We start from the raw sequence: 22,172 nt of genomic DNA, 5'->3' as shown, positions 1-22,172 counted from the left end.
TTACGAGGTCTTACCTCACATCAAACTAACATTTTCTTTTAAGAAAAATTATAATCTATGACTAACAGTTGAAAGTAATTCCACTCATCTCATTACTGAGGTTTGCTTACTCACTGATATGAATTATTCAGGACTTATTCCATCTTTTACTTCAGCTTTTTTCACATTTTAAATTGAGAGGACATTAAGAAACTCTGGCACCACCATCGAACACTTAAAAGGGGCAATGTCTCAGGAAGGGAGCTTCAGTCATCTGGGACACCCAACCATTTGTATCATGCTCCTTTCCCAGTGCTGAGGTCCTATACCTCGGGATTAAATGAGAGCATCTTCTCCAGAGGCATCAAACAACCTGAAAATCATTAGCACTATCTCAGATTATATCTTTTTTCTCTCTCTGAATCCTGCATGATTTTATTTATGTTCATTTTGTTGTCTATTTTGTATATTTGTAAGTTGTGTACAATTTGTATTAATTTAGGTTTATGTTAACACGCATGTCCTCACCATGTAATATAATGAGCTGCTGCTAGAAGCTAATTTTCATGGCATTTATATATATTGTATGTTTGCCAATGCCAAGGATGACCCTGAACTTGAACTTGGAAAGAGCAGCATTTAACTAGCAAAACATCCACTAACTACTTGATTGAGAATACATTTTGTGTTAAAACATTTTGTTGATCTGATTTCTGATTAGTATAATAATTGAGCTCTGAAGATTTCTCAGTAATTCTGCAAATTTTTTAATGAACTCACTCTTCGTAGATCCTCTACCAGTTTATTTAGATTTGAGGAGTAGAAATTGTGGAGAAGGAGTCTTCAAACATCACCCATGCGTTTCTTTTCTCAGGGCTGGGCAATCTTAAAAGCACACCGTTACTGGAAAATAATATTTGAATTTAATTCAAATTAAAGGGATGGAGACAATTAAGGCTCTCAGAAGAAATGAATGCTGAGCTTGGCTTGTTCAGTGCCGAAGGACATCTTTCCTTAAGCATGGCTTGTATTAGGAAGTACAGCGCTTAACTTCTACCGCACTGTGATTGTCTGTTTGTTCGTTATTTGTCATATGACGTCAACAATCACAGTCTTTCCATGTCCATGATTAACCCAATCTTGTTCGATCGTTCTTGGCAGAGTTTTTCACAAGTAGTTTTCGATTGTCTTCTTCTAGGCAGTGTCTTTACATCACCCCGCCATTATCAATACTCTTCAGAGATTGCCCAGCTCCAAACTGTGATAAGACTATTAAATATTTCCCTAGCACAATAAATTGGATTTCTGACCTTCCAATCTAACTCATTTCGATTGTGTACCTTATTGTTTATCTGCAACATATTTTCTCTGTGGTTGTTACACTTTATTCTGTGTTGGTATTATTTTACTTTGTTCTACCTCAATGCACTGTGTAATGATCTGATCTGTTTCGAACAGTACAGAATGTAAGGCAAGCTTTCCATTGTAACTTGGTACATATGGCAATAATAAACCATTTCCATCCTATTGCATTTCCATGCCTGATTGTAACTCTAATTTAAAAAAATGAATGGATATTTCAGACCAAACTGTACCAGATATTAAATTCTGAACTTAAGGAAATGTTGACTGGGTTTCTTGAAGATGCTACAGGACTAGGGAATACATGGATGATCCTAATCAATGGTTCTACAGTTTTAGAGGCTTCATAATCTCTGTCAGATCTGCAGCCTCCACTACCAACATCTATAGGACAACTGCTAATCACCTTTAACCCTGAACCAACTTTTGCTGGGTACCAAGGCTCACCTAACATTTTGTGAATGATACCTGATGATTTTATGTTCATTCGAGGTTGTAGCTGAGAATATAAAGATCAAGTTCAAAAACAAGTTTATTGTCATTTGAACATATACATGTATACTGCCAAATGAAATAACATTCCTCCAGACCAAATAAAGTGTATACAACTCACACACACACAACACATAGGTAATATTACCAAAAATACATGAACAAATAATAAACATGTGAAAACCTGCAGATGCTTGAAATCAAAGGCAACACACACACAAAATGCAGAAGGATCTCAGCAGGCCAGGCAGCATCGATAGAAAGGAATAAACAGTTGATGCTACAGGCCAAAACTCTTCATCAGGTCTTGTTCCGCCTCAATGCACTCAAGGTCCTGATGACCTAAGCTGCCAGGAAATCTGTTAAAGCTCATTCGCACAGTAAATTTTTCTCTCTGCCCAACTTCTAGTATCATCGAGTCCAGCAAAGAAGCTGCAAACACTCCTTGGAATTCTTAAAAAATGTTCATTGCTCTTTTCTTACTTCTTGTATGTCAAAGTCTGGGCAGATAATTGGAGGCTTGTCTTCCAAAGCAAGCTGGAAGAGCAGGCAAAATTCTTCACTTATTTGTACAACTCTGATAGATACTATATGGAATACTGGCTCAGAAGTTTTTCAATTATATTAGATCCTCTTTTAGATGTCATACTGTAAATAAAGTTCCACAGCTTGAACAGGATATGATACAATCTGATTGGTGGTGTCAATAACATACCACCACCCTGATAATGATCATATGCCTCCTCAACGTCTGGCTTAGCAGAAAGGAACAAGAAGGGTTTGCATCACAGCATCATATATCATCACCAAACAAATGTAGATGAAATATTGCTCTTGCAAGTATTCAAGTATTCTGATCTGTGAGTTGGTAACATGGAGCACCACAAATCTCTCACAATCCTATCTCTATTTACATGTGAACCTGGACCTTCACCGGTCTGGGGTCAGTTCTGGTCCTTTATTATTTTGAAAAATGTTTCAGCAAAGTTCATGAATAGGCCGAGGGGCCTTTTGATGCTCTCTTCCCGGTTTGTGATAACTCCTTGAATAATCTGCATCCTTTTAATTTGATTTAAAATCAGATTTTCTTTTCTAACAGAGATGTGTTAAGGTTATACAGACTTTCAACTATTTTGATGCTACTGATCAGACAGGATACAAGAACCCACTTCCAGTTCAGAACAAAATCTTTTATTGTGCACAAATCAGAAAATGCATTATAAACACATCTCTTATACGAAACTATTAGTCCAGATTTCATATTATTAATTTTTATTAATATTTTATATTTATAAGTTACCTGTCAGTGGAGTGAATATCTGTTAGTTGTAAATGTTCTTTCATACATTTTTATATTTTTATATGAAGATGGTTCTTAAATAGAAACAATGAAAGAATAAAGTAAAAATGCAGTAACAGTCTTCCACACCCCTGTACTGGAAGAGGAAATCATTACATGACAGCGGCATACAAAATGCTGGAGGAACTCAGCAAATCAGGCAGCCTCCATACAGGGGAATAAACAGCGGACATTTTGGACCACGATCCTTCCATCATCATTCTCGGCCCAAAATGTTCACTGTTCATTCTGCTCCATAGATGCTGTCTAACTTGCTGAGTACCTCCAAAATTTAGTGTGTGTTGCTTAAGATTTCCCCCAACTGCAGAGACTCATCTGTTTACTACATGACAAAGTATGAAGCCCCAATGCAAAGTAACAACACAAAAGCATTGTGGAAGTATATTTGCTAAAATAATCCATAGATGTGCAAGTCACATACTTTCAGATGATTGCTCTTTGGGTTTGTATTGTTATTACTATAATTATTCTTTTTGACATGTATTTTGCTGCAATTTCTCAAAATTAAGCCTTTCAAGGCATAGAGACTGCAAGCAAGCACAATATAATAACATGTAAAATTTTGGAGAATAAAATTGAAATTAATAGATACCCCAGAGTGATTACAAGCCTGTAACCTAATCAGAAGGTTGGGAAATTTCATAACATTGCACCTACAAGAATGAAGCTTAAGTGAGACAAGATTATTGCATTGAAATAGTTCCCTTGAATGCAAAGCTCATTACTCATTCTACAGTGTCTTTAAGAATGACAGTTTTTGAAAATGTGCATACTAACTGTCAAAATGATCCATTTCAGGATAAGCAAATACACTTAAACTGTAGTTTCAAAGAGAATCTTCTAAGTAAAGTGTTTGAAAAAAACATTTAAAATCCGACACTTCATATAAATCCTTCAGGTTACCTTGAAAGGAAAATTATACTGTGAAAGCGTATTTAAGACTTTCCAATTATTGAACTCTGGCATATGAATAAGCTGCTCAAAACAATGAGAGAGTGAAAGTACAATTTACTGGAACCCAGAAGAGGCAGAGAGTAAAATCAGTAAATGCAACCATAAGAACGTTTGGCTGAAGCTTGTATACAAGGTATCAGTAGCATGAAATCAAGTTGCGAGTGAAATCAAAGAAAGCTAAGAATTTCATTCATTCACAATATTCTTAAGACAAAAATAATTTCCAGAGAATGATCTTTAATTCATATTCCAAAAACAGTTATGAATTGGAACCTTTAGCACTTCCACAACATGCTGTAGATGATCAAGATCTATCAGTGCATTAAAAGTTTTTAGATAACATGTGCGTTACTTCTGTTATTTATGTTCACAATATGGAGGAATATATTAAAATCTTGGGTATAAATTTGTACTCTGCAATCATTTGTAAGAAATTAATGTCTACAGCTGCATTTTGAATTCTTTTATGTTCCAGAATTTTTCTTTCTGAGAATCATCCTAGATAATTGAAACCCGCTGCTGACTTAATGGAAATTAGTTGTTTACAAAGCTCTGAATCTTCCATATGGGTCATAAGTGTCTGATTTAATTGGATGAGGAGACTGGACATGCACAATCACTATCCATTCACATTTGGCCAACTATCACCATGTGCAGTCATTTAGAAACAGGCTTTTACATCACCTGTGAGAACTGCTCTTGCATATCTAATCAGAACCTCTCTGAACAAGTCCCTGTCCAGCATAGGACAGCCATTTCTAGCAGAGCCTTTTCTGCAATTTATTTACCAGGTTCTTCTTTGGTTTTCCTAATCTCATGGTCCAGTAGTAAATAACCTCCCTCCTCTGCACTGTACAGAGCTCACAATCCCCTTCCCAAATCTATATACCCGGAAGAAGGCCCCCACCCTGCTGACTCCTAAAGATCTCACATCAACTGTTGACCTCCTTACCCTCAATAGTAAACTAAGCCTGACAACTAGCCTTCCTACCCAACTATCTGTACACTGATGATCTACCTCCTTCAACTCTTGCAGCTGACTCTCACCCCACCCTTTTCATTATCTCATTTCTGAGCTTTAGATCTACCAATTATCTCTAGGTCTTTTTCGGATACAGCTTGCCTTTGTGGGTCTTTCCCCTTGGAGCCCTGGACATGTTCCTGGTTTTACCATTCTTAATCTTCAACCCCTGCAGTGGTAGAGCTCAATATGAAAAGCACTTTAATTCCAGGGAGATTCGCTCAGTTGTGCACAACACATTAAGGCCCAGGGATTATAGAATTTCCTAGTAGTTGGGGCTTAAAAAATGTTCAGAAGCCTGTCATAAACTGACAGTTGTGGTTAGGTCCCCAACACAAGAAAATCTGCAAACTCCGGAAACCCGAACCAACACACACTAAAAAAGCTGGAGGAACTCAGCAAGTCAGGCAGCATCTATGAAAAAGGGTGGACAGTCAATGTTTTGGGGCAAGAAACTTCATCAGACCCTTCATTGTGAATAGGCCCTGGTCAATGCAGATAAACGTACATGTCAACAATTACTTCTCCAACAACTGGCCCTTTTAATCATCTCATCAAACCCTGAGTTCATCTCTAGCTATTTCCCCAAATTATCTTCTTGACCTCCCACTCATGTAGCATTGAACCAATCATCCAACTGAACTCCCTGATCTCCAACAATCAACATCACCTGCCACCTAACTCCAATTGCCTTACAATCCATACAACTCACTCACCCATTACAATCTCCTAGCCTAGGATACACTCCCCACAGCAAATCATTCTCATCCATCAAAGTGTTCTCCAACAACTTCCCCTTGTCGACTGTGTTCCTAGCTTCAGAGTAAAAAACTACAAATTTTATCATGTCATGTACATACTGCTCACACATGATAAAATATCAAGGCCTGCAATTCCCACCAAATTTCCTCAAAGCACCAACCTATCCCTGTACAGTGCTTCAATGAGTATTTTAGGCATGCTACAATTTTCATGTTTACAATTGCTCTATATATGTTTTTTTACAAATGTATTTACAGAATGAGATATAAGCATACTTAATTGTCACTGTCAACACCCAGGTCTTATGCTGAAACAAAATGCATTCCTAAAAGACAAGAGATGCAGAAATATTTTATTTACTCTTATTTAGCACCATTTTCAAACTGCAGGACATTGCATACTGTTTCCAAACTGATGAAGCTCTGCAGAGTGTAATTACGGTTATTAATGAAAGACATGGTTCAACAAATAATACCTGAATGTAATTTAAATAAAGGGCAATGCACTAGGAGAAATGTCTATGATTGAACCTGCTCTACATTACAACATCAAAACAAAATACTTAGTGTGCTACTAAAAGCTAAATATTTCAGAAGGCGTGTGATAACTTCTCTCACATGCACAGAGTGGCTACCAATCACTTCCCACTTGGGCACTCAGTGGAAAATGGCATGTCAAGTAGAAGATTGGAAAGAGTTTTTGAAAAATCAAAAAATGCTCATTGATCCCTCTAGGCTTTTAGACTTTATTTTGCTACAGAGTGTGATATTTTTATGTTTTAAAAAAATGACATACTGCGAAAGTGTGTGCCACAATGGACCAGAGCACGGTTATTTAGTTTGAATCTTTCACCCATGTATTCAAGCCTCATCCAAATTTATTGGATGAAAGGTTCCACTTACTAAATGAATACAAGGGTCTTAAGTTTTCTCAATGAAAATATTAAGGTAATCAAAAGCACATGTCAATCCACTTAACCACAAAATGCTCAATTTCATTCAAAGAGAGCACAGTAGCAGACAATGTAGAAAACATCAAATATTGCAGTAAGGAGCAATCTTCAAGGCCAACAAAATATACTGCAAAGGAAGCATGATTTTGTGACATACTTGTGTATTAATGTAGTTGTTAATAATGAGAACAAAAAGTAGAATATTTGCTTTAGACTCTGTGATATAATGATTCCAGGTATTTAAATTGAACATTTCAGAATCAGGTTTAATATCACTGGCATATGTCATGAAATTTGTTGTCTTCGCAGCATTTGTTTTTGGTATTTGTTTAAAAGACTTAAAAGTGATTTAAATGTTTTCAATGCTAGGAAAAAAATGAATTATAGTGTGTCTGTGTGTGTGTGTGTGTGTGTGTGTGTTAGATTAAATAGAGCAATTAAAAATAGAAATTAAAAAAAAGTAATGAGGTAGTGTTCATGGGTTCAATGCCCATTCAGGTAGTGGATGACAGAGGAGAAGAAGCTGTTCCTGAATTGTTGATGGCGTGCCTTCAGGCATTTGTGCATCCTCCCCAATGGTAGCAATGAGAACAAGGCATAATAACCTGGGTGATGGGGATCCTTAATGATGGATGCCATCTTTTTGAGGCGTCTCTCCTTGACGACAATGTCCTGCATGAAATGAAGGCTAGTCCCTATAGTGGCACTGAGTAAGTTTACAACTTTATCACCGTCCCCCACCCCCTCAACCTTTAATGCAGCCAGTTAAAATGCCTTCACGGTACATCTGTAGAAATTTACTAGTGACTTTGGTGGCATATTAAATCTTCTCAAACTCCTAATGAAATATAGCTGCTATCATGCTTTCTTTGTAGCAGCATCAATATGTTGGGTCCTCAGAAGTATTGACACCCAGGAACATGAAATTGCTCACCCTTTCCACTTCAATGTTTCTCAGTTAAAAGGGACATTGAAATAATAACAGATAAAGTAAAATAAAAAAGACTGGAAATGTGCATGTGCAATCATTACTTTACAAGAGTATCTTATGAAATGAAATGTCAAAAAAATACAATTAAACAAGGTTAAAAAAGCTTTTAATACAATTGTAACGTGACAACTGAATACAACTGAAATTCTGCTCTTAAAGAAGTACTTAGTAAAAATCATTTGACAGGCTATTATAAGAACGAATATCACCAATTTCTAGTCTATTAGAAAACAATATCTGGTAGCTTTGGAGTATCTACAACAATAAATTTAATTGGACAACTGCATTTGATATCCTCTACAATTGGCCTTTGATATCAGTAGCAATTTTGATTTCAAACATATATGTTAAGAATAACTGATACTCATCTTTCTCATCAATTCAACACAATTTCTATTACAATGTATCAAAAACACTCATGTTTCCTTCTTAAGTAATGCACCTGTGAAGCATCTGAGAAGTTGATACACAAAGGCATCTGCATCCATCCTCATAAAGCCTCAATGTGTCTGTCAGCACGTAATCCTGCACCACAGAAAGTGCCAATTGCAATATTTATTTTAGAAAATTGCATACTTTGGATTCATTTTCATAGATTTATTGAGAATGCCTGCAAGAAAATGAATCTCAGAGTTGTATATGGTGACATATGTGCACTTTGATAATACATTTACTTTGAACTTTGAAGACCAATAAGTTTCAGGTACACCAAAGTTCATCTTTCACCTGATTAATGGTCTTCCAGTAGCAGCTAATTTTGATGAACAATCCATAAATCACAAAATCCTCTGCAATAGGGCTGGTCAGAATGAACCATTGTCCAAGAGGAGGCTGATGATTGTTTTATCCTCACTACATTCCTGTTGAGTATGTTGTAGATTGGCAGTGTATCACTGGGTATGCAGGAAGGAACTGAAGGAGGAGAAACATTCTTGCTACTGATCAAGTGAGTGAGCTCTTGGTGCTTGTTTATCAGTTCTCGCAATGATTTTTTGAAGCTGCAGAAGAAGCATCCCAGAGGATCCTTTATGTCCTTCTCCCACAAGGTCTGCAGGACATTGGGCCTGTTGTCAAAGTTGTTCCTTTTTCTACAGAAGCTTTTCTACGAAGAACAGATTGTGTGACAATGAATTGACCATTGCATGACATTTATATGTAGCTTGATGCAGACACAATGATCACCCTCGGAATGAGGGCAAAATCAGCTGCATTTTACCTCTTTGACTGGGGGCCTGGCTATCACAGCCATATGGAAATGATCCATCCTGTGCCTGCAGATAAAATGGTGTCTGCTGCATTGCAAGAGTGGGATGTGGGCCAAGCCTATGTCAGGTACATCAACACCAAAAACTAATGGCAGAACTCCACAAACCACAATGATAAGAGCAGGATTAAAGCTACTTTTTTACAGGAGCAAATCTATTGTAGTTTCCCACATTCCTCAGTCATAGAGTCATAGAACACCACAACATTGAAGCAGGCCCTTTTACCCCATCTAGTCTCTGCTAAACGATAAATCTGTCTAGTCCCACCCGGCCCTCCACGTTCCGGCCATGAGTGTTCCTATCCAAATTTTTCTTAAATTAAAATAAACTGATCCGGCATCCACCACTTGCAGTGGCAGCTTGTTCCACAGTCTCAGAGTGAAGAAGTTCCCCCTCATGTTCCTTTTAAACATCCCTCTTTCACCATTAACCCATGACCACTAGTTGTAGTCTCAGCCAACTTCAGTGGTAAAAATTTGCTTGCATTTACCCTGTCTCTAACCCTCATAATTTTGGATACCTCTATCAAATCTTACCTCAGTCCTCTATGTTCTAGGGAATAAAGTCCTAACTTATTCAATCTTTCCCTGTAACAGGTCCTCAAATCCCAGCAACATTCTTGTAAATTTTCTCTGCACTCTTTCAATCTTACTAAAATCTTTCCTGTAGGGAGGTGACCAAAACTGCACACAATATGCCAACACACACAAAATGCTGGTGGAACACAGCAGGCTAGGCAGCAACTATAAGGAGAAGCACTGTCTACAGTGCATCTCCTTATAGATGCTGCCTGGCCTGCTGTGTTCCACCAGCATTTTGTGTGTGTTGTTTGAATTTCCAGCATCTGCAGATTTCCTCATGTTTGCACAGTACTCCAAGTTAGTCCTCACCAATGCCTTATATAATTTCAATATAACATCCCAATTCCTGTACTCAATACATTGATTTATGAAGGCCAATGTGCTAAAAGCTTTCTTTATGACTCTCTCTATCTGTGACACCACCGTCAAGTATTTATAGATGTGTATTCTCAGATTCCTTTGTTCTGCCACACTATTGCTCACTGAGGAGTGATGAAGGACATAACTGGGAGTCAAGTGATTTAAATTTAAAATAACCCTTCACCACTTTCCCAGTGCCTGGTGGAGATTTGGTATAATCTCAGAGCAGATCTCTTCAGAGAAATTTATATCTAGCAGCAAATTAGGAATTTGCGTGACCCTTCCAATTTACACCCATGACTCCTTGAGGTCAAAGTCATAGGATTTCTATCCCTTTTGTACTATAAACAATAGGAAATAATAGTGAAAGCCTAGAATCTAGTTGATGTTGTGTTGAAACATAATTGACTAATACCATTCATTATTCAGTGCTATTGCAAAAGAAAATTGTTTTCTTTACGGGTGTGTGGCATGACCATTTTGTGTGTTGAAGCATTGCACACTTTGAGGATCATTCCCAAGCAACAGACTGTGATGTTTGCTAGCTACATATCTACACACATCCAGGTCCATCTCCCATCCATTCCTAAATGAACAAGCTGATGCCTTGCCCTTCTGACCACAATTTCCATCAAAACACAAACCATATTCTCCTTTCTCTCTTAGAAAATGGGAAAAGGCCCTTTGGCCCACTGAGTCCCTGTCAGTGATCAACCATCCATTTGCATTGTCATGTGGCATGCCAAAGTGCTTGGGTATGGACTGTAGCTTTTTGTTGGACTGCAGATCATGGTCTCTTTGGGGATTTTGCTATTGCTTGCTTGGTGGACGGTGGGCACTGATGCTTCCTGCTGGAACAAGTAGGGGAGGGAATGGGGGGGGGGTGTTGAAGCTGTGCTGCTGCTTGTGCATGGGAGGGGCTAGGTGGACTTTGGGATTCTAATGTTTTTCTGTCATTCATTCTTCAGGGCTTTCTTCTGTTTTATGGATGTCTGTGAAGAGTAAGAATTTCACATTGTATATACATACATTCACTGATATTAAATGGAGCCATTAAACCATTGAACCATTGATATTCAAGCCTGGTCCTGAGGCAGAAGTTGTTGGGGAGCACATTTTACAGCTACCCTGACCTTAGGGTGCAATGAGAGTTTTCAGCAAAGATCCAAAAAAAAATACAACATTGCTGCTCCACTGTTGCATTATTCTAGCTAAATCTTCTCAATTTCTAGGCAACCTGTATTGAGTTGTGTTACAGCTGTTACTGTAGCTGTTGCAATGGTCGAGCAAGTGAAAGGTCACCCAATATGTCTAACAAGATTTTAATTAAAACTTCAATCATTTTACATCTGCTATTATAAAGTCCTACTGAAAGCAGTAACAGAGCTGTTGAGACAGAATACCAGAACAAAAGGTGCTTTCCTTCAAGTGTTTGGGTATTTCAAGAATCCTAACCAGACAGATCCTGAAATTATGCAGAAGTACAACTAATTTCATATAAAATTCCAAGTGGATATTGAGAAGGGGATTATTTAACACAGAGAAAGAGACACTCAGCCAATAGGTAGTGCAGGAATGGCAACCTCCTTTCTTGCAGTAAAATACTATCTGATCACTGACAGCTTGTGCAAGTAAGTAACAACTTCTCCCAGCACAAGTAAATTTCAAAACACAAATTGTTCAGTTGAACTAGGCTATGAATGTGACAGAGATGCTGTTATTCAGATGCTTCAGCTGTGGCTGAAGTTTGACTCTATTTTTCCCTCGCAATAACTCTGTACTTTGAGCACTTTCAGGTTTAATAATGAGTACAAAGTGTTTACCACAAATTTACCTGCTAACTTCCATTCTCTGGAGCAAATCTCCCTAAGTAAAATAATATTGACATAGAGATGGCATAATATTGGCAAGACCCAATTTACAGAGCACAGCCTGAACAAACCTGAGAAGCTAGAATGAATCAGGTGTCAATGCCGTGAAGCAATTTAAGATGTTTGTAAATACTTCTTAGATTCTCAAAAACTAATGTAAACTAACATTACCACTAAAAATCTTTAAAACGTATATAAGAAATTTTAAAAAATGTAAAATACTAAGGCCAGCAGATCAGAAAATATATTTATTTTCTCAATTAATTCAACAATAAAAACAAGGTGAATATTACCCCTCTATTGTAATAAATGGAGATGTTAAATAAGTGCCTTACATGGTTTAATTAGGTGGTTTTCCTGATGTGATTGTGGGAGAACTGCAGGTGTTTGAGTGTGTATTGCTGGACTGCAGAAGTCCAGCTATGGAGTGCAGTGGCAATGCATTTGTAATATTGGAATATCTACTCTGGGGACTGTCAGAGAGCTCTGCCTTGACAGAGTCTTTTGTGATTGTCCTCTCTGTGACTGATTACTGACGGGAAATCTGAGTCATTGTGTGTGGGATGTTGCTGCTAACCTGAAACTTTTAAAAATTCATGTATCTTATGTCCCCAGACAGGTGAATCTTAACCCAGTGTGATTAGAAAAATAGAAAAATAGAAAATCTACAGCACAATACAGGCCCTTTAGCCCACAATGCTGTGCCAAACATGGACTTACTTTAGAAATTATCTAGGGGTACCCATAGCCCTCTATCTTTCTAAGCTCCATGTACCTGTCCAGGAGCTTCTTAAAAGATCCTATGATTCCGCCTCCACCACCATCACTGGCAGCCATTCCACACACTCACCACTCTGCGTAAAAAACTTACCCCTGAAATCTCCTCTGTACCTACTTCCAAGCACCTTAAAACTGTGCCCTCTCGTGTTAGCCATTTCAGCCCTGGGAAAAAGCCTCTGACTATCCACACGATCAACACTTCTCATCATCTTACACATCTCTATCAGGCCACCTCCCATTCTCTGCCGCTCCAAGAAGAAAAGGCCATGTTCGCTCTACCTATTCTCATAAGGCATGCTTCCCAATCCAGGCACCATCTTTGTAAATCTCCTCTGCACCCTTTCTATCATTTCCACATACTTCCTGTAGTGAGGTGACCAGAACTGATACAGTACACCAAGTAGGGTCTGACTAGGGTCCTATATACCTGGAACATTTCCTCTCGGCTCTTAAACTCAATCCCACGATTGATGAAGGCCAATGCACCGTATGCCTTCTTAACCACAGAGTCAACCTGCACAGCAGCTTTGAGTGTCCTATGGTCTTACACCCTAAGATCCCTCTGATCCTCCACACTGCCGAGACTCTTATCATTATACTATATCCTGCCATCACATTTGTGTTGAAGTTGTATTGTACATTCTAAATATGTCGTACGATAGCATAGAAATGCTGATTTTTGTTTCTGAAATACAGGACTATTGAAATCAATGGAACCCAATTTTGGAAGAGAACATTAACTGACACATATTATCAAAATGCACAAATGGCATATGAAGTTCCATCAATAATATTGAATGCCAAGGGAATCAAGAGCTTTGGAATAGGGGTATTAAAAGAAATTGAGATAGAGTTTTAGCCAATAACTGATTGAAGGGCTAAGCGGTGATGGGGGCGGGGGGTGGGTAGGCCATACATCCTTTATTCTTTTATTTGTTGCTTACTTTATATTGACTAGAAATCAATTAATGATGTAATTTATTCTAAAAGCATTCTGTTCTCTGTGTCAACATGTAAATAACCCTATCCTTATTTTGTCTTTGACTGAAGATGCAAAAGCTGAAAGCAAGTAACATCAGGTTCAAGGGCAGCTTCTATCCAACTATTATAAGAATAGAGAATGGTCCCCTAATATAATAGAAGGGACTTTTGAACTCACAGTCTACCTTGATATGGCCTTGCATCTTAATGTCTGCCTGCACTACACTTTCTCAGTTATACTTTATTCTGTATTCTGTTATTGTTTTCTCTTGTATTATTTCAATGTACTAATTAAATAACCTGTATAGAAAGCATGCTAAACAAAGTTTTCAATGTACGTGTGACAATAATAAATCAATTTACCAATAGAGAAATACATTAGCTGTCATTAATATTACCTTACCTCCTTTTCCTTTCCTGAGAGAAGCTAATATTTACAGGATACTTCAATCAAGGTATTCAGGCTGATGGTCAAACAGAGGCTAGGTACCTTTAAATTAGTTGATTTAGGCAGAATGACTCGGGTGTCAGTACAAGCATGAAAAAAGGATTTTTCTTCCAATTTGTCGGCTTGAAATAGTTTCAAGTTTGAAGATCAGTCAACCCCCAAAGCTCTTCCTGCCCATTAAAGTGAGTAGAAAGCAAATCCTACTGGGCTTATGGACCCCCATGTTTGAATTCCCAATGTAAATTCTAGTGCTTTAAACTCCATGTTAGAGTAATTAATTTGTGCAAACAACCTATGTACCTAATACCCAGGATATAAGTCTAAATACAACTCCATTCCTATTCATGCAATCATTATCTCTGTCAATGCAGTCTGCTGTTTTCTGTCTGTTCAATGAATGCTAAAGTGTTTATTGGAATTATGGATGAATTGTACCCATCATAAGAGATTAGTGGGTAAAATAATCCTTTGAATTCTTCTCTGGCATCATATTGCAATACTTCTTCTAAACAGAGGTGTTTAAGACCATAAGATATAGGAGCAGAATTAGACCATTCAGCCCATTGACTCTGCTCCATCATGGCTGATTTATTTTCCCTCACATCATTCTCCTGCCTTCTCGCTATAATCTTTGACAGCCTAACTAATCAAGAAACTATCTGCTGTAAATATACCCAACTATTTAGCCTGCATAGTCAACTGCAGCAAAGAGTTCCAGATTCACTATGGTCTGGCTAAAGAAATTCTTTCTCACCTCTGTTCTAAATGGATGTCCCTTTATTCAGGGGCTATGGCACCTTCCCTGAACTCCCACACAATAGGAAACATTCTCTCCACATCCATTCTACCTGGACCTTTTAATATTTGACAGGTTTCAAGGAGATTTCCCCTCATTTTCCTAGATTCCCCCAAGTACATACCCAGATCCATCAAACACTCCTCATACATTAACCCTTTCATTCCCAAAAGCATTCTCATGACAATCCTCCAAAGCCACCTTAACTTTTCTTAGATATAGTCCCCAAAACTGCTCATAGTATTCCAAATGTGGTCTGACAAATGCCTTATGCAGCCTCAGTACTACATCTATGTTTTTATATTCTAGTCCTCTTGAAATAAATGTTAATATTGTATTTGCCTTTCTACCAGAATCATAATCAAGTTTATTATCACCGGCATGAGTCATGAAATTTGTTAACTTAGCAGAAACAGTTCAATGCAATACATAAAATAGAAGAAATATATAAAATAATAATAATTAAAAAATGAATTACAGTATATGTATATTGAATAGATTAAACATCCTGTAAAAAAGCAGAAATAAAATATATTAAAAATTGAGGTAGTATTCACGGGTTCAATGTCTATTTAGAAATCAGAGGGGAAGAAGCTGTTCCTGAATCGCTGAGTGTGTGCCCTCAGGCTTCTGTACCTCCTACCTGATATTAACAGTGAGAAAAGGGCATGTCCTGGGTGCTGGAGGTCCTTAATAATGGACGTTGCCTTTCTGAGACACCGCTCCTTGAAGATGTCCAGCGTACTTTGTAGGCGAGTACCCTAGATTGAGCCGACTGTATTTACAGCCCTCTGCAGCTTCTTTCAGCTCAACCTGCAAGTTAACCTTCAGGGAATCCTGCACAAGGACTTCCAAGTCCCTTTGTATCTCTGATTTTTGAATTTTTCCCCCATTTAGAAAATAGCTTACGCCTTTATTCCTTCTACCAAAGTGCATGATGATACATTTCCCTACACTATATTCCATCTCTCACTTCTTTGTCCATTCTTCCAAACTGTCTAAGTCCTTCTGTAGACACCTTGTTTACGCAATACTACCAGCTCTCCAACTATCTTCCTATTGCCTGCAAACCTGGCCATAGAACCATCAATTTCATCATCCAAATTATTAACATACAACATAAAAATAATCAGTCACAATACTGACCCCTGTGAAACACCATTACTCACTGGCAGTCAATCAAAAAAGGCCCCTTTTATTCCTACTCTTTGCCTCTTGCCAGTCAGTCAATCCATAAGACTATAAGATCATAAGACATAAGGGCAGAATTAGGCCATTCAGCCCATTGAGTCTGCTCTGCCATTCCATCAGGGCTGATCCCAGATCCCAGATCCCACTCAACCTCATGCACTTGCCTCCTCGCCATATCTTTTGAAGTCCTGACTGATCAGGAAAATATCAACTTCTTCCTAAGTATACCTTCTGACTTGGCCTCCAACGCAGTCTGTGGTAGAGCATTCTCTGGCTAAAAAAATTCCTCCTTACATCTGTTCTAAAAGGTCACCCCTCAAATTTGATGCTGTACCCCCTAGTTCTGGATACCTCATCATAGGAAACATCCTCTGCACATCCACCATCCAACCTATTTAGTCCTTTCAACATTCGGAAGGTTTCAATGAGATTCCCCTGCATTCTTCTGAATTCCAGTAAGTACATATCCAAACACTCCTCACATATTAACCGCTTTATTCCCAAAATCATCCTCATGAAACTCCTCTGCTGTTTTCTGTCTGTTCAAAACTGTTGACGATACTCCCAAGTGTGGCCTGACTAGTGTCTTATAAAGGCTCAGCATCATCTCCTTGCTTTTATATTCTATTCCCCTTGAAGTAAATGCCAACATTGCCCTTGCCTTCTCTACCACAGACTCAACCTGTAAATTGACCTTCTAGGGTCTTGCCAAGGACTTCGAAGTCCCTCTGCACTCTAATGGTTGAACCTTCTACTCATTTAGGTAATATTCAGCACTATTGTTCCTTTTACCAAAAAGCATTATCATACATTTTCCAACACTGTATTCCATCTGCCAGTTGTCTTCCAATTTGTCTAATTCCTACTGCAATCTCATTGGTTCCTCAGCAGTACCTACCCCTCCACCTTTCTTCATATTTTCCACAAACTTTGCCACAAAACCACCAATTCCATTATCTAAATCACTAACAAACAATGTGAAACGTAGCAGTCCCAATACTGACCCCTGAGGAACACCACTACTCACTGGCAACCAATCAGAAAAGACCCCAGTATTCCCACTCATTGCCCCCTGGCTGTCAGACATTCCTCTGTCCATGTATCTTTCCTATAATGCCATCGAGTCTTACCTTATAACCATATAACCATATAACAATCACAGCACGGAAACAGGCCATCTTGGCCCTCCTAGTCCGTGCCGAACCCTTAATCTCACCTAGTCCCACCTACCCCCCGCACTCAGCCCATAACCCTCCACTCCTTTCCCGTCCATATACCTATCCAATTTTACCTTAAATGACACAACTGAACTGGCCTCTACTACTTCTACAGGAAGCTCATTCCACACAGCTATCACTCTTTGAGTAAAGAAATACCCCCTCGTGTTTCCCTTAAACTTCTGCCTCCTAACTCTCAAATCATGTCCTCTAGTTTGAATCTCCCCTACTCTCAATGGAAACAGCCTATTCACGTCAACTCTATCTATTCCTCTCAAAATTTTAAATACCTCGATCAAATCCCCCCTCAACCTTCTACGCTCCAATGAATAGAGACCTAACTTGTTCAACCTTTCTCTGTAACCTAATTGCTGAAACCCAGGTAACATCCTAGTAAATCGTCTCTGCACTCTCTCTAATTTATTGATATCTTTCCTATAATTCGGTGACCAGAACTGCACACAATATTCCAAATTTGGCCTTACCAATGCCTTGTACAACTTTAGCATTACATCCCAACTTCTGTACTCAATGCTTTGATTTATAAAGGCCAGCATTCCAAAAGCCCTCTTCACCATCCTATCTACATGAGACTCCACTTTCAGGGAACTATGCACAGTTATTCCTAGATCTCTCTGTTCCTCTGCATTCCTCAATGCCCTACCATTTACTCTGTATGTTCTATTTGGATTATTCCTGCCAAAATGTAGAACCTCACATTTCTCAGCATTAAACTCCATCTGCCAACGTTCAGCCCATTCTTCTAACCAGCATAAATCTCCCTGCAAGCTTTGAAAATCCACCTCATTATTCACAACACCTCCTACCTTAGTATCATCGGCATACTTACTAATCCAATTTACCAACCCATCATCCAGATCATTTATGTATATTACAAACAACATTGGGCCCAAAACAGATCCCTGAGGCACCCCGCTAGTCACCGGCCTCCATCCCGATAAACAATTATCCACAACTACTCTCTGGCATCTCCCATCTAGCCACTGTTGAATCCATTTTATTACTCCAGCATTAATACCTAACGACTGAACCTTCTTAACTAACCTTCCATGTGGAACTTTGTCAAAGGCTTTGCTGAAGTCCATATAGACTACATCCACTGCCTTACCCTCGTCAACATTCCTCGTAACTTCTTCAAAAAATTCAATAAGGTTTGTCAAACATGACCTTCCACGCACAAATCCATGCAGGCTACTTCTAATCAGATCCCGTCTATCCAGATAATTATAAATACTATCTCTAAGAATACTTTCCATTAATTTACCCACCACTGATGTCAAACTGACAGGTCTATAATTGCTAGGCTTCCTTCTAGAACCCTTTTTAAACAATGGAACCACATGAACAATACGCCAATCCTCCGGCACAATCCTCGTTTCTAATGACATATTAAAGATCTCCGTCAGAGCTCCTGCTATTTCTACACAAACTTCCCTCAAGGTCCTGGGGAATACCTTGCTAAGCAGTCTTATGTGTGGCACCTTATCAAATGCCTTTTGTAAATCCAAATGGGTACAACATCCTCTGCTTGTTATTTCCTGAAATAATTCTAACAGATTTGTCAGGCAAGATATCTCCTTAAGGAAACAATGCTGTCTTTGGCCTATTTTATCATGTGCCTCCAATAATCTCAAAACCTCATCGTTAATAATGGACTCCAGCATTTCCCAACCCGTGAAGTCAGGATAACTGGCATAGAATTTCTGGTTTCTGTGACGTGCTGAGCTTTTAAGACTCTTGAAGAAATAAAGGCACTGGTGGGCTTTCTTGGCTGCAGAATCAAAGTGGTTTGAGGAGGACAGGCTGTTGTTGATGTTCACTGCTAGGAATTTGAAGTTCCCAACCCTCTCCACTTCAGCAATGTCGATGTAAACAAGGACAATGTGCAATAGTTCACTTCCTAAAGTCAACGACCAGTTCTTTTGTTTTGCTGATAATGACAGAAATGTCATTGTCATGACACCATGTGTGGTGAACTACGTGTGCCTGTCTGGACACGCCCCTTGCTGACTGCTCCTGTGGCTCCTCCCACAGGCCCCTGTATAAAGGCGATCTGAGGCCTATGCTCGGCCTCAGTCTCCAGGACGTAGTATAATGGTCACTCACTTCTGGTTCCTTCTTCCAGTCAATAAAAGCCGATATTTTGCCTTACGTCTCAGAGTGAGTTATTGATGGTGCATCACCATGTCACTATGTTGTCTATTTCCTTCCCGTACACTGATTCATCACAATTTTGGGGCACCACTGTTGAGAATAATTTTGGTGGAGATGTTGCTGCTTATCCTTATTAATTGCAGTCTGCTGATCAGGAATTCAACAATACAATTGTAAAAGGAGGTGTTGAGTACCAGATCTAACAGTTTGCTTGGAATTATAATACTGACGGCTTTGCAGTAGTCTAACATAGGTGCCGTTACTGTCCAGATGCTCAAGATATTTGTGTCTGTCGTAGACCTCCTGGTCAAGGAGGCAAACTGTAGTGGGTCGAGGTTGTATGGGAGGCTGTAGATGCATTGAAGCACCTCATAATGGTGGATGTCAGAACCACAAGTTGGACATAATTATGGTTCAGTTTCCCAAGTGTTCAAAGGTCAGAGTGCACTGACACATCATAGTGGTGATGAAGATGGTAAATACTAGCTTAACATGGGAAACATTGAATAGATAAACACTTTATTTTCAGTTTCCAGGTAGAATTTTGAATTATAGTTCTATCAGCTGATTATCTTTCTCTTTATCAAATACAGCAGATAAGGAAGATGCTTCACTGACTATCAGAGCATTGATACTCTAAATATAACAGCAGATCACAAAAAGCGTTACTGATTCTTAGAACATTGACTTCCATTTACAGTGTATTGTGTTTGACGTTCACAGTGTGGTCTCTACTACACTGGGGAAACCAAAGTTAATTTGAATGGCCTTTTTGCAGAGCACCTGTACTTATGTCACATCAAAAAAAGGATCCTGGGTTTTCAGTTGCCTATCTCTTTAATTTACTATCACAATTCCACTCTGACTTCTCTGTCTATGGTTTTCTGTACATTTTATAATGAGACACAACATAAGCTCGAGTAACAACACCTCATTCCTTGCCTGGGCATGTTGTGGCCAGCAGGACTCAATATTAAATTCCCTCATTTCAGATAACTTGCTTGTTTTTCCTATTATATCAAGACTGTCCATTTTAACATTTTCTGCTCCCATTTTTCTTTCATTTATACACTCAGTGGCCATCTTATTAGATACCTTCTGTGAGTCATATAGTCACAGCTGTGTATGTTCATTGTCTTCCACTGCAGTAGCCTATCCTCTTCAAAGTTTGACATGTTGTGCATTCAGAGATGCTTGTCTGCACGCCACTGTTGTAACATGAAGTTGTAAGTGTTACTGTCACCTTCCTGTCAGCTTGAAGCAGTCTGGCCATTGTCCTCGGTCCTCTCTCATTTACAGGGCATTTTCACCCACAGAACTGCCACTGACTGTATGTTTTTTTTTTGTTTTCACACCATCTTCTGTACACTCTAGAGACTGTTGTGTGTGAAAATTCCATGAGATCAGAAGTTTCTAGATACTCAAACCATGTATCTGGCATCAAAAATTATTCCATAGTCCAAGTCACTGAGATCTGATTTCTTCCCCATTCTGATGTTTGATATGAACAACAACTGGAACTCTTGACCATGCATGGTAGCGTAGCAGTTAGCCCAACACTATTGCAGTTCAAGCATTGCAGTTTAGAGTTCAATCCTGGCGTTGTCTTTAAAATAATTGTTCAGCCTACCCACGGAATGTGTGGGTTTTCATAGGTGTTCCAGTTTCTTCCCATAGCCCAAAGACATACCGGGGTAGTCAGTTACATAATTTCATCCCAATACTGATGTTCCTCTTTCCCATCCTTTTCACTCCCCCTCCCTCACTGTTAGCTGGTCTACCATCGCTTTCACTCTTTCTCAGTTTCTCAGTTTTGATGGAAGCTTTACAAACTATAATGTCAAATGTTTCTCTTTCTAAACACGCTACTTGATCTTCTGAGTTTTTGTTCCCCAGCGTTTTTGGTTTTATTTCAGATTTCCAGCATCTGCATGGTTTTTATTTTCTTCACATGACTTTTCAAATCTCTTTGACACATTTTGTAACATAATCTTCACAAGATGGTTTCATTGGGAATGTTATACTCCAATGCTAATGTATGACTTCAATATAAATTTTGTTTAATGATATTCCTATAATGTTTCATTGCACTACAGACACCACAGAACTACAAGTTTTTACAATTTAAATTTCTTCTGACATTGATGACAATATTTATAGAATACACAGGCTATATCATCCAGACATATTATTTAGTATTTATGGATTTTAAAAAAGTTAATGTTAAGAAATAAGTAGAACTGAATCCAGCAGATGTAATGTGGTGAGTCTTAGAACTTAAGAAATGGAAACAGAATGTGATATTCAATTACCTGCACCTGCTCCCATTTTCAACTCTGTTTCCACTGCAACATCACTTTCCTACAGTAAACCCATTGCAGTTGATTACGTTTATTTTCTACAATCAATAACTGAATCTCCACAACTCCCTTGCAGAGATTTTCAGAGATTTACTTTCCTCCAAGTGAAGAAATGTCTTCCCACATATTTTATGAAATCACATATTTCATGTATTTCTAACAAAATGAAAAGATCGTTCAACACATTAACTCTGTCCCAGCTCTCAGAATTATTCCAACAGTCCCATTCTCTAACTGTTTCTCAGTAACCTGTTTTTGCTTGTCTACTTTTGGC

The 22,172-nt window shown here is 38.6% G+C and overlaps 1 protein-coding gene across 1 annotated transcript in view; it reads right to left on the bottom strand.

Moving 5' to 3' along the window:
- Window positions 1-22,172, bottom strand: part of LOC132378672 (cadherin-18) — a 662,384-nt gene that overhangs the window by 164,126 nt on the left and 476,086 nt on the right. The gene's annotated exons all lie outside the window — the stretch shown is intronic.

Source organism: Hypanus sabinus, chromosome 20 (assembly GCF_030144855.1).
Source record: "Hypanus sabinus isolate sHypSab1 chromosome 20, sHypSab1.hap1, whole genome shotgun sequence".
In the NCBI taxonomy this organism is placed as follows: Eukaryota; Metazoa; Chordata; class Chondrichthyes; order Myliobatiformes; family Dasyatidae; genus Hypanus; species Hypanus sabinus.
The sequence above is the reverse complement of the archived record's forward strand: the minus strand, read 5'-3'. Positions and strand labels throughout refer to the sequence as shown.